The 17,418-nt window shown below is 40.1% G+C and overlaps 2 non-coding genes across 2 annotated transcripts; both read left to right on the top strand.

Annotated features, from left to right (window-relative positions):
* Positions 1 to 8,155: 8,155 nt before the first annotated feature.
* On the top strand, positions 8,156 to 8,257 carry LOC116583781. The gene has a single exon (XR_004282892.1). It is a non-coding gene; the product is annotated as a U6 spliceosomal RNA (small nuclear RNA).
* A 6,130-nt stretch (positions 8,258 to 14,387) lies between these two features.
* On the top strand, positions 14,388 to 14,495 carry LOC116583778. Its single transcript, XR_004282890.1, has one exon. It is a non-coding gene; the product is annotated as a U6 spliceosomal RNA (small nuclear RNA).
* Positions 14,496 to 17,418: the final 2,923 nt, after the last annotated feature.

Raw genomic sequence — 17,418 nt, 5'->3', positions numbered from 1 at the left:
CAATGCCCTGGTTCTATTGATTATATTAGATAAAACTTTTTTGCGGTACAACAAATATTCTATAGCTGATCATACAGATGAGCTCAACTGTAAGTTGTCAAGAAAGGGAAAGTAATTTGTACTTTAAATCCATTTATGGAAGGCCATAAACAACAGTGTATGATGAAGATCATTTTACTAGCAGTACACTCAATATAAAATACTCATTATAAAATAAAGGAACAAAGAAAGTATAAGCAACGGAGATCAGAAATTGTTCAATCCTATAGTAACACACAAAACATAGTTTATGAAAATATTCACACTGGGACCTGGAGGACACCTAAGATCAATGAAAGCATTTGGTAACCAAGCGGTGAGTGATTAAGGACCTGACACCTTACCCTGAACGACAGCCTATCTTGCATTGCTGCTTTTGTTCAATGTTTTGGTATTTGGGACCTATAGAATTCTGGGCACAGAGAGTAAAAAGATGTGGTGCTTGCCCTTGGGGAACTGCAAATAAGGAGGCTGTGTGTGGTAGAATAAAAACATTCTTAAGTGCTTTCATTTTCTCGCTTAAATAAGCACACAGTAAAAGGAAATTTTATTTAGGTACATGGAGAGCGGAATATTTCAGAGGCATATGCTGTGAATACAGAATAGATGTTTTCAATGCAGTCAAATGGATTTTGGTTATGTGCTAAAATTTATTTGTTCCTTCAGAGCTGTTAATGTATATCAGATAGTTAAAAGCTTCTACTCAAGGTTTTGACAGTGTTTTAATAACTTAACTAAAATCCCTGACATGTTTATAGGTCCTTGAGCCAGAAATAATACCAGGCCTTTCAATCACTTTTCCAGAGAAAGATTAGTCAGAAAAGAAGCTGTTAGAAAAAAAAAAAAAGAAAGAAAGAAAGAAAAGAAAAGAACAACAAGAAGAAAAGAAGCTGTTGATTTTCATTCCACGTCACTGACTGATGGAAATCCAAATGGGAAACAGTAAATTATTGCCTTAGAAAACAGAGACCTTCTTGAATAAAGTTGTGGTAATTCATTATTTTATATCCGTAAGGTTGAAAATTATTCACTTTCCCCTAGAAAGGCCCTAGTTTTGTTGAACTAAGCATGCCCTATAAAAATGAACTATTTATCTGATACTTGATACTTAAGTTATACTTATCTTAACATGAGCAAGTTGCATCATGTTGGAATTCAGCTGGCTATAATTAACGTCAAGTAAGAATTTTTAATCTGAGCCTTTAAGCCACACACCCTCCCCAAGGGAAATAATTTTTAAATAAACAGTGACTGACAATTAGGTGATTTTCAAACAGTATTTTTTCACACAAGTCATTAGTTGAATAAGACATTGTTTAGTTCCTGAAAGTCACCAATAGCCAAATTCTCATGGATTATAAATCACAGAACACAACAAACAAATTCCTCCACTAAAAAGGTGAAAATCGATATGTGAGGCCTAGAAACAATGACCTGCCAGGTCCCCAGCCTTGGGCCTCTATGTACAATTTTCCACTAAAGGAACCAGGGTTTCTGGAAGAAATGACGGATTCCTGGGCTGAGGCAGAAAAGTACATAGCAAACGAGGAATATCTCCTCATAACAGAAAGCAAGAAAAAAAAATGTCAAAGCTTACTAGGGGTGTGTCAGAGAGTCTCAGGGACCAGTTTATAGAGGCTCTAGTTGGCTAAAGATGAAAAAATTTGGATGTCAAAGGATTAACTGCTGTGGAATGAAACACATCAAGTATGTTTGTGAGTTTATAATGAGACTTTTAAAAATGATCTATTGCACAGCTTTGTGAATGTACTAGAGACTGGTAAATCGTACAATTTAAAAGAGTGAATTTTATAGCATGTGTTTTATATTTTGAATTTTTAAAAAATGATCACCTTTGCAGAATGGTAGAGAACCAAATTATTGTTTTGAAAACTAGTAAAAGGAAAGATGAAGCACTGATCCTGTATGATATGTTCCTCAGGCTAGACAAACAGCTGATGGGGTGATTTTCTTTTAATAATTCTATAAATACATGAAGAAGACTTGATGGAATTAGAATAGAACCATTTTGCAACCCCAAGTGAATTAATGGATCTAGGCAACGAACAGAAATGGCTGCTAACCAGAACGACAACTAGACATATACCTCGTGACAAAAGTACACAGAGCCATCAACTAAAAAAAATCAAACCTGAACCTGATCAACTCTTTAGCTCTAACTGCCAATTTACAGGAAATACAGGGAACAGAGAAACATACCGACGAACCACAGGGATGCAATCAACAAAATTCAGATGGTGGGAAACACTATAGGACCTGCTTTCTTCAACAAATAAACTATACCAAAAAATTCGAGGGGAAACCAATAGATAAGAAAAGACTTAAACGACATTATTAATAAAATGCACTGTATGAATTTTATTTCGATCTTGATTCAAACAAACAAGTGTAAAAAAAAAAGTAAGAGAAATGTGAACACCGAATTGTTGTCAACATGAACTGGATATAAACAATTTATTGTCAATTTGGTTTAGGTGTAATGACGATGTGATTAAATCTTTTTTTTTAAGATTTTATTTATTTATTTGACAGACAGAAATCACAAGTAGGCAGAGAGGCAGGCAGAGAGAGAGAGGGTGGAAGCAGGCTCCCCGCTGAGCAGAGAGCCCAATGCGGGGCTTGATCCCAGGACCCTGAGATCATGACCTGAGCTGAAGGCAGAGGCTTAACCCACTGAGACACCCAGATGCCCCTGATGTGATTAAATCTTAAAAGATACCTTATCTTTTAGAGATACATTATCAAAATGTTTTCGATAAAATGATATAGTACTGATGAAAGACCTATACTCAGAAAGCTGTAAGACACTGATTAAAGAAACTGAAGATGACACAAACAAATGGAAAGATATATTGTACTTATGGGTTGGAAGAGTTAATATTGTTAAAATGTTGATACTACCCAAAGCAATGTACAGATTCAATGCATTCTCAATCAAAATACCAATAGCATTTTTCAGAGAACAGAAAAAATAATCCTAAAATTTGTATGGAACAACAAAATATCCTAAGTAGCCAAACCAGTTTTGAAAAGAACAAACCTGGAGGTATCATAATCCCAGATTTCAGACTGTACTACAAAACTACAGTAATCAAAACAGTATGATACTGGCACCCAAAAAAGACACATAGATTAATGGAACAGGATAGAGAGCCCAGAAATAAACCCGTGCTTACATGGTCAATTAATCTAAGACAAAGGAGGCAAGCACATAAAAGCACAATAAATAATGGGAAAAAGACAATTTCTTCAATAAATGGTGTTGGGAAAACTAGACAGCGACATGTGAAAGAATGAAACTGGACCACTTTTTTATGCCATATACAAAAATAAACTCAAAATGGACCAAAGACTTAAACGTAAGACCTAAACCAATAAAACTCTTAAAAGAAAATATAGGCAATAATCTCTTCAACATTAACCTAAGCAACATATTTATAGATAGTATTTCCTGAGGTAAGGGAAGCAAAATAAAAAAATAAACTATTGGGACTACAACAAAATAAAAAGATTTTGCACAGCAAAAGAAACCTTCAACAAGTCAAGAAGGCATCCAAATGAATAGAAGAAGATATTTGCAAATGATATATCTGATAAAAGGTTCTTATCCAAATTATATAAAGAACTTATATAAACTCAAGACCAACAAAATAAACAATCCCATTAAAAAATGAACAGAGGACCTGAACAAACATTTTCCCAAAGAAGACTTATAGATGGCCAACAGCCACATGAAAAGATGCTCCACATTACTGATCATCAGAGAAATGCAAATCAAAACCACAATGAGATACCTTATATCTATCAGAATGGCTAGTACCCAAAAGACAAAAAACAACAAATGTTGGCAAGGACGTGAAGAAAAGGGAACCCTTTTGTGCCCTGTTGGTGGGACTGTGAATTAGTGCAACCCCTGTGACGGAGAGTATGGAGGTTGCTCAAAAAATTAAAAATACAAATCGCATATGATCCAGTAATACCACTTTTGGGTATTTACCTAAAGGAAATGAAAACACTAGTTTGAAAAGATATATGCACCTCTATGTTTAATGCAGCATTATTTATTTTTTTTAAAAAAATTTTGTTTATTTATTTTAAGCAAGCTCTACACCCAATATGGGGACGCAAACTCATGGCCCTGAGATCAAGAGTCACATGCTCTGCTGATTGAGCCAGTCAGGAGCCCCTGCAGCATTATTTATAATAGTCAAGGTATGGAAGCAACCTAAGTGTCCACTGATAGATCAAAGTGTAAAGAAGATGCAGGAGATAGATAGATAGATAGATAGATAGATAGATAGAGTATGTATCTATTATGGAATATTACTCAGCCATAAAAAAGAATGAGATTTTTTTGCCATTGCAGCAACATGGATGGGACCTAGAGGGTATTGTGTTAAGTGAAATAAGTCAGACAGAGAGAAATAAATATCACATGATTTCACTTACAGGCGGAATCTAAAAAACAAAAGAAATGAACAAACAAAAAGCAAAAAGAGACTCATAAGTAACAGAGAACAAACTGGTAGTTGCCAGAAAGAAAGTGGGTGGGGGCATGGGCATAGTAGGTGAAGGGGATTAAGAGGTAAAACTTCCAGTTATAAAATAAATAAGTCACAGAGATGAAAAGTACAACACAGGGGATATAGTCAATAATAACGTAATAACATGACAAGGTGACAGGTACAGACTACGCTTACTGTGGTCATGAGCACTTCATAATGTATAGAACCACTGAAACACTATGTTGTACACCTAAAACTAGTGTAATACTGTATGTCGACTATACTTCATAAAGAGAATGATATGCTATCAGAGATGACCTTCAAACTAATGAGGGAGGTTGAGGGTGAAGTGGGTGGGGGATATAAATGAAACAGAATTGGCCATGAAAGGACAAATATTGATTCTGGACGATGGGCACGTTGGGGTTGGATGCATTATTTTCATTGTGTATATATTTGAAATTTTCCATAGCAAGTTTAAAAAACAAACAAAAATAAACATACGAAGAAAACATTACCTTTACATTTCCCAGAATCTTTGGAGTGGGGCAAGAATTACAGACACTCGATTGCCTCCCTCTCACTTCCCTCTGAACAATATAATAGCACTTATTTTTAAAAGAATTAGCATAATTAAAAATGGAATAAATAAAACCAGACCACTTATGATTAAGAAAACAGCAATGGTTTACAAATTTGCAAGGGAATATCTTGCTAAAGAGGCAGGCTGCTGGCTCTCACTTCCGAGAAATACTAATTTTTAGTAGCTAGGCACTAGAGCTAAGGAATCTGCAGTTTAACCAGAGGCCCAGGTGATATATAGACAACCTGGCCACACAGCAATACACTTTAAGAAACATTAGTACACCCCGGTAAATGTCTCTTTGCCCACATTTATAAGAGTTTCTCTTGGAGTATAAAGAAGTAAAATTGCTGGAAAAGGCGTTGCTGGATATGGCACATTTTCAATATTACTCTCCAAAATGACTATGCTAATATATATTCCTTCCAGCAGAAGACGAGAATTCCCAAATCCTCATTTCTTGGCTAACTCTTGATGTGCTCATACTTTTTAACTTTTGCCAAGAACATAACTAACTACCTTACAGAATGATCTTTCAGTTAGCAACATTTGCTAAAGCAGCTCTTGAAAAATCTGCCACATTTTGAACAAAGACTCCTTTTTCACGACATAATGACTTTTCACCTCAAAATACATTAAATAAATATGACAAAAGAAGTGATAATTCAACATTACAGTTTAAAGCAACATATTCTCACCAATTACAGAATATAAGAAATTCTCATCAGAGAATCTCATATGGAACAAGTTTGAATTGTGCTCTATGTTTACATGAACCACAAATGTGTTTTGCTTGTTTTTGCACACAGACATAAAGCAAATAGAAACAAACACCCCAAATTGAGAACAAAACAGGAAGGAGCAGCTGGCAGAAATGTGGAAAGTTTCGTAATTCTTGAAAAGGTGAAGTAAGCCAAGGACACAGCAGGAATCTGATCGAGTGAAATTCAGGTTTCAAGTGTGAGGTGTGCGCGTAAGAACTCAGGTGGCCGGCAATGCGGTCCCCACTCGACGGTGAAGACACGACGTCGAGGAAAAATTCACATGAAAATGAAGTGAGAGGTCAAGCCGGGGCCTGGCACGAGGTGGTCTGGTGAGGAGTCTGGGACGCCCTTCGCTGTAAAGAATGGCGCCGTGAGCAGCCACAACCGACGGATTCGTTATACAAGGGCTACAGGGCGGTGAGCCGGGCTCTGGAGCAGAGCTTCTGGAACTTCAAGCGCACACAACCCCGGCCCCCGACCCCCGGGGGTGCTGTGAACAGGCTCTTCTGCGGTAGCGGCGGGGGCCAGGACGGCCCGAGACTCTGCATTTCCAACCAGCTCCCGGGCCAGGCCTCGGCGCCGAGCAGCGGGGGTTCCCGGGATCCCGGGGCCGCGCGGGGGCTCCTCCCGCGGGCTCGGCTTCCAGCCGGTGGCCTGCAAGCCACGCAGCACACGCACGCAGCCGCCCGCGCTGCCGCTAGAAGGACGGTGGCAGCGGGAAGGGGCGGGAACCCACGGCCTGCGCCGCCGGGCGGGGGGCAGCCGGGGGCTCAGAGTCCTTTATTCCCCCCGAGCCTCACACGCGGCCCAGGAGGGCTGAGGGAAGGGCAGGGGGGCAACCGCGGGGGAGGGGAGGACCGGCCCCCGCGCCCGCGCCCCCCGGGGACCCGACGTGCGCAGGTGGAGGAGAGGGACGGGGCCGCAGAGATCGGACGGCCGGCGCCGAGGCGGACAGGTACCCGCTGCTCCCAGCCCAGAGAGGCGCTCAGGAAGGAGCTTCTGCAGAAAAGGTTTTGAAGCCTGAGGCACATCTCTACCTGCAAACTGGAAGAGCTCCCCACACCTCGGGGAGAATTACCTCCCAAGGCACCGACACAGCTGGGCGACAGTTTCGAACGACCACTCTCCACGGCAGAAAGCCCTGCAGTCGTGACGACAGGAGCAAACCCGTCCATTCTTGAGGGCTCCCCTTGTGCTCTGCACGCTGCTTGGTGCTTCCCGTGAGCGCTCTCATCTGAAGTTCACGGCGCTCCCGGGAAAGCCATGGTGCGGGCCTTGGGCTTGACTGCGTTCAGGAACTCCATGGATGTGGCCAGGCCGCCTTTACCCTCCAGCGGCCTCAGCTCTCTTGCATCCCACGCTGTAGCGGACGGCCTCCTTCCACATGGGCACACGCAGCTCCGCGCTCACGGCATCGCAGCCCAGTCCCCTCCGGAAGAAAGAGAGAGTCTCTCTTCTGGGGACAGTGGCCCCTAGCCTTCTTGTCCTGCTCCTCCGGCCGTGGAACCTCTGCCTGTGAGCAAGCTGGAGCAGGAGAGATCAGGTCCCTGTACTGCAGCCTACTGCTCATGCAGTAGAACTTCTGTCCCACAGTGGAGGCTGGACAGGAATGGGACCTCCAGTCCTCTGCCTTGAACCTACCCGGGTATGGCTTCTGCAACCCAGAGTTGGGGGACTGAGAGATGCTGATGGCCTGCCCTTCCTGGAGTGAAACCATAGCCCTCGACTGGGTGCCGGGAGGAAATGGAATCCATCAGACTCAGCTGCGCAGTGGGAAGCAGTTCATGGCTCAAATGTCACAGTCTCCCATTTAAGTAACAAGTTCATGGTTCTTATTAAGGTTTACTAGTAGATTTTCTTGGATAAATGTTTCTCTATTTGCTGTATGTTCTTGGGACAATCCCAGAGACTTTAAATGGTTGGGTTTTTTAAATAATTTTTGTCAGTTAAATGGTTGTTTCACTGGGGAGGATGTCTACCGACCTTACCCCACCATTTTGGAAGTCCATATTTCAATCAGGTTTTTTTTTTAAAGGTGAAAAATAAGTTTGTTTTATAGTATTATAAACTCATGATTCAAAAATATACTCCACGTGTTTCAATCCACTGCAGTTATTCTTACTGATGTTCAAATTATCCCAAATGGGACTAGGGGAAACTTCTCTAGGTTGGTTCCTAAGTCCTTTTGGCATGTTCTTAGCAGTTGTTGAAAGCTTCCTTGCTGTTAAAATACTGTGTACATTCTACTTGCTTCAGCAGTACAAATACTAAAATTGGAATGATACAGAGATTAGCACGGTCCCTGTGCAAGGATGACACAGATTCATGCAGCGTTCCATATTTTTAGATGCCGTATGATTTCACTCATGTGTAAGACTTAAGAAATGAAAGAAATGAACAAGGAAAAAAAAGAGACAAGCCAAAAACCAGCCTTTTAACAATAGAGAACATACGGATGGCTACTAGAGGGGAGGTGAGAGGGACATGGGTTAAATAGGTGAAGGGGATTAAGAGTACACTTATCTTAATAAGTACTCAATAATGTACAGAAATTTAAAAAATAAGGAAACATTAAAGATAGAATAAAAAGGGATGCCTGGGTGGCCCAGTTGGTTAAGTGTCTGACTGGGTTTTGGCTCAGGTGGTGATCTCAGAGCCCTGAGATCAAGCCCCAGGTTGGGCTTCACGTTCAGCATGGAGTCTGCTTGAGATTCTCTCTGTTCCTCCTGCTCATGCTCTCTCTTTCGCTCAAATAAATCTTTTTTTTTTAAAGAAAGCATAAAAAATAGGACATGAATAATAAAAAATGTATTAGTCATCATGATAAATATATTGGAATCCACACCCCTATTAAAAATTAAGATTCAAGGGGCGCCTGGGTGGCTCAGTGGGTTGGGCCGCTGCCTTCGGCTCGGGGCGTGGTCTCAGGGTCCTGGGATCGAGTCCCGTATCCGGCTCTCCATTCGGCAGGGAGCCTGCTTCCCTCTCTCTCTCTTTCTCTGCCTGCCTCTCTACCTACTTGTGATCACTCTCTGTCAAATAAATAAATAAAATCTTAAAAAAAAATTAAGATTCAAAAGTAAAACAATTAAGATTCACAGGGGTGCCTGGCTGACAAAGTTGGTAGAGCATGTGACTCTTGGTCTTGGGGTTATAAGTTGAACCCCTGCATGGGGTGTAGAAATTACTTAAAAATAAAATCTTGGGGCACCTGTGTGGCTCAGTGGGTTAAGCAGTCATGATCTAAGGGCCCTTCCCCCTCCCTCTCTCTGCCTGACTCTCTGCCTACTTGTGATCTCTCTCTGTCAAATAAATAAATAAAATCTTTTAAAAAAATAAAATCTTAAAAAATATAAAAATTAGGATTCACAAATTGGATTAAGAATTCTGTTTTATGGGGGTACCTGGGTGGCTCAGTGGGTTAAAGCCTCTGCCTTTGGCTCAGGTCATGATCCCAGGGTCTTGGGATTGAGCCCCACATTGGGCTCTCTGCTCAGTGGAGAGCCTCCTTCCCCACCCCTCTCTCTCTTTGCTTGCCTCCCTGCCTGCTTGTGATCTCTATCTGTCAAATAAATAAATTTTAAAAAAAAGAATTCTATTTTATGTTATTTAAATGAAACACAAAATGAATCAAAAAGATTAATGTAAAAGAAGAGGAAATACATAAAAGAAATGCAAATGAAAAGAAATCAAAGATGAAAAACATTAGCACAATTTGACATTTAAAAAATGACATTGGAATTTATAAAGCCAAAATATGAAGAAGGATATAATATCACTTAATACAACTTACTGATGTTCTTCCTTAACAGCTTAAGTCTTCCTTAACAGCTTCCTGGAAAGAAACAGGTATTGAATACTAGATAATATGCTGGGTTTTTTTTTTTAAAATTGTATTTATTTACTTGACAGAGAGATGGAGAGAGAGAGAGAGCACAAGTAGGCAAGTGGCAGGGAGAGGGAGAAGCAGGCTTTTCTCCCAGCAGGGAGCCCAAGGCAGGCCTCCATCCCAGAACCGTGGGATCATGACCTGAGCTGAAGGCAGCTGCTTAACCGACTGAGCCACCTAGGTGCCCCAATAATATACTTTTTTTTTCCTAGTGTCATGTAGCCTTTACAAAAACTGAATATATAGCTCTACTAACAGTGGCATGTAAGTAGGGTTCAAATGCTAAAGAAGACACACAGGACCCAAGAGGACATGGCTTACAAATGTAGTCTATTATAGGAAAAGGACATGCTATAGAAACAGCACAAAAGTCAGAATATACATCACAGCATATGAGTCATAGCAGAGGTCTGGAGAGGCCAGGTGCAGGCTCCTATTGTCCTCTTCTTCGGGTCCTAAGAGATGTTCTGCGCTCATCTTATATCTTCCCTGCCCCAACCCTAGAATCAGCCATTTCTTTAAGGAGCCCTGGTTCCGTTTATTGAAGAATGATATTTAGGAACACAGATCTGGGTGCTAGGTGTGCTCATTGCTGCTGGGGTAACATGGCTTCTAGACCATTTCAGAAGCCAGAGCCAGAAAATATATCTAAGTATACCACCCTAGGTATATATGTATATGTCTATATTTCTGTATATATCTACCAACTAGACTTGGTACATACACTTATGTTACAGTTCTTTTTATTGTTAGCCTTACAATATCTAGTCAAAACACCATTTTCTTCTTTTTTAAAATTGAAGTATAGTTGACATACAACATTTTTTAGTTACGGGTGTACAACATAAAATTCAATATTTGTACATGATGCAAAATGATTACCCCAATAAGTCCAGTTAACATTTATTACCATATACCCATTTATTTTTTTAAAGATTTTATTTATTTATTTAACAGAGAGAGAGAGAGAGAGATCACAAGTAGGCCAAGAGGCAGGCAGAGGGGGAGGGAGAGGGGGAGGGGGAAGCAGGCTCCCCGCTGAGCATAGAGCCCAATGTGGGGCTCGATCCCAGGACCCTGAGATCATGACCCGAACCGAAGGCAGAGGCTTAACCCACTGAGCCACCCAGGTGCCCCATATACCCATTTCTTGTAATGAGAACTTAAAAGACTTCCTATCTTGGCAACATTCAAATATGCAATATAGTATTTATTAACTATAGTCACCATGCTGCACATGATATCCCCATGACTTATTTATTTTATAACTGGAAGTTTGCACTTTTTGACTCCCTTTTACCCACATTTCACCCCTATCCTTTGGCTACCACCAATCTATTCTCTGTGTCCATAAACTTAAAAACAGTGTTTCAAAGTTATTTAACATTTCCCCTTGCCCTCTTTAGCAAGGTTATGCCCTACAATTTTAATACAATTAGATTCTTTTGTCACAGGCTGCATTCCATCCTAGGCTCACTGACAATCAGATGGATTTTTTAAAAATTGCTAACAGTAAAGTTCATTCTTGGTGGTGTAACAGTCTATGGGTTTTTGACAACTGTAGAGTCATATATAGCCACCCTGCCCTGGTACAGCCCATGATGTACTCGACCCTTCCCTCTCTCACAATCCCTGGTAACCACTGCTCTGCTTTCCATCCTGTGGTAGACTGAATAACCACCTGAAAAAATATGCAAGTCCTAATCCCTCCAACCTGTGAATGTTACATTACATGGCAAAAGGGACTTTGCAGATGGGATTAAGAATTTGGTGATGGGGAGATTATCCTGGATTATCCAGGTGAGCCCTAAATGGAATCACAAGGGAGCAGCAGGACAGTCAAAGTAGGTAGTAGGAGCCATAAGGATGGAAGCAAGAGGTTGGAGTGATGTGAGGAAGGGATTACAAACTAAGTAATCCCGGCAGCCTCCAGAAGCCAGGAAAGTCAAGGAAATGCATTCTCCCTTAGAGCCTCCTGAAGGAACCAGTCCTGTAGCACCTTGACTTTAGCATAGTGAAACAAATTTTTTACTTCTGGCCGCCAGAACTGTAAGAGAATAAATCTGTGTTGTTGTCAGCCACCAAGTTTGTATTATTGTTTTACAGAAACAGTAGGAAACTAATACATCCCCCTATAGTTTCGCCTTTTCCAGAATGTCCTATGAATGGCACTATACAATACTTTTGGGTCTTAGAACCTGGCTTCCTTCACTTGGCAAAATGCATTTACAATCCATCCATGTTGATGTTATATATATTTCACCACTAAGAAAAGAGATTCATTCATGTCGAGTGAATCAATAGATTTTTTCCTTCTTATCACTGACTAATACTCCACTGTACGCATGTGCCAGTTTGTTATCCATTCACCTGTTGAAGGACATCTGTTAGTTTCTGAATAGAGCCGCTATGAACATTTGCATACAAGTTCGTGTGTGCACACAAATTTTCCATTAACTTAGCTATTAAAGAAAACTCATAGGTATTCAGAGCTTTTAGGACATGAGGATGGCAATTTAAATATCATTACCAGGGAAACACATTATTAAGTAATACAAACAAAAAGACGGGTGCCTGGGTGGCTCAGGTGGTTAAGCAACTCCCTTCAGCTCAGGTCGTGATCCTGGAGTCCTCAGATAGAGCCCCACATCAGGCTCCCTGCTTGGCGGGGAGTCTGCTTCTCCCTCTAACCCTCTCCCCTCTCATGCTCTCTCTCAAATAAATAAATAAAATCTTAAAAAAAAAGAATTATGGGATTTTTAAGGCCAAAGTTACGTTCACAAAACAAGCCAGAAGTTTTGAGTTCCAGATATCTTACAAGACCTCTTTGTTAGTAATAACATTTTCAAGGACATATTAAGAAACCAGAAAATTGTCTTATTCTGTTGCAGAGATTTCTTATACTGGCAGTTAGGACAGCCTGCGGTTTTCCAGACCAAATGCTGAAATTCCATTATTTAGAAATGAAAAGAATTAAAGACAGATCTAGGAAGATTAACACTTAACGATGGAAAGGAAAAGGGCTAAATAGAATTATAAACAATTGGAATATTCGCATGGAATGTTATCCATCCTACAGTGTGAACAGCAAAAACTGACAATATCTGAATTTCTGATTTATTATATTGACAATCCATTTGCCTCTAGTCTTTAGCACTGTTGCCATGAAACTTTTTCAAATAATTTCATGAAGTCATTAAAACGTACCTGTTTTTTCCAACAGATACGCTGTGACACCTCTGTCAGGGGAGTTTTGCCTGAACGAAACAAAAAATAAGTCATTCAAACATAAAAGTCACAAAATTTTTCTCTAAGGGACCCAACTACACAGGAATAATTCGGAGTTGTACCCTTCAATGCAAAATCAGGTACAAGTCACATACTATCCAAAAGGTTTATAGAACTAACTGCAAAGTGTTTAATAAGTATTTGCTAGGGTTTGAGAATTTTTTTTTTCTCCTGCTTACATGCTAACAAATTAGCCTGTGACCATTTCCTGGATGCCAGCAGCATGGTAAGCAGTATATTTGTGTGGTTTCCCCCCTACCCAAGTCCCACAGGGGCCATGCAGAGGGACCCAGGGGACAAACTGTGTGTTTCATGTACTTTTGCATTACAGCCAAGGAACGCTGGCCTTGTGGGGATTCACATCTTTTAGAGCAAGCCTCCTATTTGTTCAGAAGGAGATAATCACTTCATCCTTCAAGGCAGCTCCCTACAAACAAAGCCCTGGCAAAGGGCTCAGGTAAAGAGCAGTCTGGGTCTCGTGTTCCAGGCACATGGAAGAACAGGCAGTGTGGCTCTGGGCTGCGACGGACAGCATCTTCCAACAACAGCACGCCCAGAGAGAAAGCAGGCTCTCTATCCTTCCACATGAAGCGGAAAATAAGAGGTCCTGCCCAAAGTTTTGCTCCCAGAATATTTTCCTTCACCACCATCTTTCAGGGACTAGAATGTAACCATTTTTAAAGCTGGTGCCAACAAACCGTGCTTAGGTAACCAGGCCTGTGCTTTTTCTCTGTTAACCAATCATAGAGAACTCTCTGGGAAGTCATAAATGTGGGTTAAGGGAGATGTAAATCAGTAGAAGCCAGTACCATGGGAGTTTAAAACATCGCTTCATGCACTTTACTTGTGCCTTCTGACCCGTTTGGACTCAGTCATGTATGTACAGTGTTACCATTTTCTACTGGAATACTGTTGTCACATCCAGTTTTAGTGTTTCCATGGATCAGATGACACTCACTTCCTGATGGTCATTTCACACAGCACAACTTACTCTTTAACCTTCCAGATTTCCATGGATTGAAACTATCCAGAAGCTGGAGTGCAAAGAAAACAATTGATACGGCCCCTTCCCATGGCACAGAGCAGGTAGAGGGGGTGGAGTGAATCTGGAAGGGCAAATGGAAGATATCTAGCCCAGCCCATAAATGGCATTGATGTCAGTGGCACGATTTTCTAAAACATTAAGCCATTCTTGGGAAAGTTCCAAATGAAACAGCACGCTCTTTTCAATTTACACAGTAGTTCCGTTCCTGGAAAATTCCAGGATATTAAAACCATGCAAAAAATACTTTGAGTTATGCTCACTTCAGCAGCAATATACTAAAGTTGAAATTATACAGAGAAGATTAGTGTGGCCCCTGCACTACTGGAATGACATGCAGATTTGTAAAAAGCACCCCATATTTTCAAAAATAAATTTCAGAAAGAGAAAAAAGTACATTGAGTTTATATGCAAAATAAAGTCAGGTTTAGGTTCAGATAATTACAAATAAGCTTTTCATATACATGAATGCCTAGGGGGTGTTTGAAAATTACATAAGATGTAGGAAAATTCATCCTTGTAAGAAAGTCACATGCATTGAAGGACATATGACATTCTTGGCTTCTGCCCAACTAACTAATCCCCAGCCAGGGGGTTCCCATCAATCACTGCAACAACCATAGTAGCCCCACGTGTTTTCAAAGCATACCCTTGGATGGTACTGCCCCTTGTGATACTCTACTAAGGTGAAACATTCATCCTTGTAGAATCTGAGTTTGATATTTCATCCACTTAGCATCTGGAGGCAACACTCAACAGAAGAAATTACTTCTCAATTTATGGATTCTTGTTCAATCCAACATACAAAAGTCTCTCACCCAGTTACCAAAGACTTGCTGCCATTTCTGGCAATGTATACTTGTGAATTTAAATTTTCTGATTTTGTATAAATACAAAGTAAGAAAATAACTGAACATGAAGCTCAAACTTCACATGGAGCCAGATTAAAGTTTATAAATAACCACATTTCATATCACCTGATACTAAACTATAACTTTTTTTACTTTTAACTAATATATTTTAAGTAATACATCCACATGACATAAAAATACTAAATATAAAATATAAACAAAATATATATAAAATAAAATACATAAAAACAAAATATATTTTAAAATATAAACAAAAGTAAAGAATAAAAACATCACATTCTATAGTAGACAGAATAATGGCTCCCCTCAGATATGTCCACGACCTGATTTCCTGGAACCTGTGAATGTTAACTTACACGGCAAAGGGGACTTTGCAGATGTGACTAAGTGAAGGTTCTTGAAATGGGTAGATTATCCTGGATTATCCAAGTGGGCCCAATATAATCACAGGAGTCCTTAGGAAAGGGAAACAGAAGGGTCAGAAGACAGAGAGAGTGATGTGACAATAAGAACATATATTGGAGTAATGCAACCAGAGTCAAGGAATTAAGGCAGCCTCAGCTTCAAAAAACGGAAGACACAAGCAATGCATTCTCTCTTAGAACTTCCAAAAGGAACCAACCCTGAAGATGCCTTGATTTTAGTCCCACAAGCCTCTTCCTATTTCTGACCTTCAAAACTGTAAGAGAACAAATTGGTGGTGTTTTAGGGCACCACATTTGTTGTAATTTGTTACAACAACAATAGGAAGCTCATAAACATTCCTACCCCTGCCCCCACTGAGATATCCACCATTGTTAACACCTTGGTACCTGTACGTCGGGATCTTTTCCTATACCGTTATATGTGTCTGTGCATGTGTGCGTACTTCTTACAAAAATGAATTACAGTTGGATCACACGCTATTTTATAACCTGCTTTTTTAAGTCTACAAACTCCATATGTCCATTTCATCAAATCTCTAGACTACATTAAAAATTTCCCAAATGACACAAAATGCCCCGAACAGTTGTTTGGTCCATAACAGAATCTGTTTGAGGACCACACATAGCATCTGATTTTTAGGTCCCTTTTGTTACGATGTTGACTATTAAAGAGGCAGTTCTACAGCTGCTTTGAAGAATGTGCCACCTTTTGGTTCATTTAATTTCTACCTCTGGTGCTTTTTAGTTTGTCCTTTTATCCCTGTATTTGCTGTAACATTTTTCCTAAACATTTTTGGCTAGAATTCTCTGTAGGTGATGGGCATTCAGGCCGAATCATATCAGAAAACATGTAATATATGGTTAATCCATTAATGATGTTAAGACTGACCAAAGGATTACGGTGATGATTGCCTATTCATTCCATTTTACAGTTATATTTTTGCCCTGAAACTAGAAGTGACCATTGTTCTTTTTGCATTTTAAAAATATCCAGTTCCAGGGTACTTGGCTGGTTCAGTTGGTAGAGTATGTGACTTTTGATGTTGGGGATGTAAGTTCAAGTCCTACACTAGGTATAGAGATTACTTAAAAATAAAATCTGTTTTAAAAAAATCCAGTTCCCATTAATCATTTTAATACCTATAGGTGTGGTGTTATGATCATTATAAGTATCACGGTAATTTCATTCAAGATTGTGATACTTTTCAAAATCTATCACCTCTTCTACATTTACTAATTAGCATTCACCTGTGAAGTAAATCTTTCCTTCATTTGGGGAGATATTTGGTTACATGAAATACAAATTCTACTGGAAAGGCAGGATAAAATGCTTTTTTTTTTTTTACCACTAATTACCAATTTCCTTTTTTAAAAGATTTTATTTATTTATTTTGACAGAGAGAGCAAGAGAGGGAACATAAGCAGGGGGAGTGGAAGAAGGAAAAGCAGGCTTCCCGTCGAGCAAGGAGCCCAATGCAGGGCTCGATCCCAGAACCCCAGGATCATGACCTGAGCCCAAGGCAGACACTTAACAACTGAGCTACCAAGGTGCCCCATAATTACCAATTTTCATAGTAGGTAGTTGATTCAACAGTTTTCTCAAATGGTGCCTTTTCGAGTCCATCTGTTTGAACTCATTGTCACCATAGTCTTTATAATGCTCTAAATGTCATGATAATGGCCAGTGGAACGTAACCCCAGTAATCTTTAAAAACTTCATTTATTTCCAGCACAACAAAATTTCCCTGGCTTTCCTTGTATTTTCCCTGTTGCAGCCTTGGAATAAGCTATTTCTCCAAAAGGCCCAGTTGCACTTTAATGGGGAATGGTTTCCAGACCACAACCTGAGCACTCAGGGGCATTCATCATAACTGAGGTGACACTGCTTTTAGGCCATTTCAATGGATAGAGCTATAAAAATATACATATTGAGGCAGACAGGCTCTAGGGTGGCCCCCATGATCCTTACCTCCTGGTGTTCGTGTCCCTG

The sequence above is a fragment of the Mustela erminea genome, chromosome X, assembly GCF_009829155.1.
Source record: "Mustela erminea isolate mMusErm1 chromosome X, mMusErm1.Pri, whole genome shotgun sequence".
NCBI classification, from domain to species: domain Eukaryota; kingdom Metazoa; phylum Chordata; class Mammalia; order Carnivora; family Mustelidae; genus Mustela; species Mustela erminea.
The sequence above is the reverse complement of the archived record's forward strand: the minus strand, read 5'-3'. Positions and strand labels throughout refer to the sequence as shown.